The sequence below is a fragment of the Nannospalax galili genome, unplaced genomic scaffold (assembly GCF_000622305.1).
Source record: "Nannospalax galili isolate Female #2095 unplaced genomic scaffold, S.galili_v1.0 scaffold8917, whole genome shotgun sequence".
Lineage (NCBI taxonomy): Eukaryota > Metazoa > Chordata > Mammalia > Rodentia > Spalacidae > Nannospalax > Nannospalax galili.
This window is the reverse complement of record NW_008339560.1, coordinates 8,423-8,682: the sequence shown is the minus strand read 5'-3', so window position 1 is coordinate 8,682 and position 260 is coordinate 8,423. Positions and strand designations below refer to the sequence as shown.

At 45.8% G+C, this 260-nt stretch overlaps 1 protein-coding gene across 1 annotated transcript in view; it reads right to left on the bottom strand.

Moving 5' to 3' along the window:
* Window positions 1-260, bottom strand: part of LOC103735146 (ryanodine receptor 2-like) — a gene marked incomplete at both ends in the record, with an annotated part of 32,045 nt that overhangs the window by 25,558 nt on the left and 6,227 nt on the right.

Here is a 260-nt window from a genome sequence, read left to right as displayed (position 1 = left end):
TAGCATCAGTGAAACGCTGGCTCATTAAGCTTATGTGTACACACACACACACACACAAACACACACGCACACACAGGTGGGAAGATGACTCATTTGGTTCATTTGGTATATAAAGTACATGTACACTAGGAGGTGTGTTGTGCCTAGCTTACGTTCTTCTGTTGCAGGGCCTCAGAAAATACACTTGACTGGTTCTAAAGTCTGGGAGGGTTCTGAGAGCACTGTGATGTGAGCCAGGAAGCCAAAGGGTGTCAGGTAAT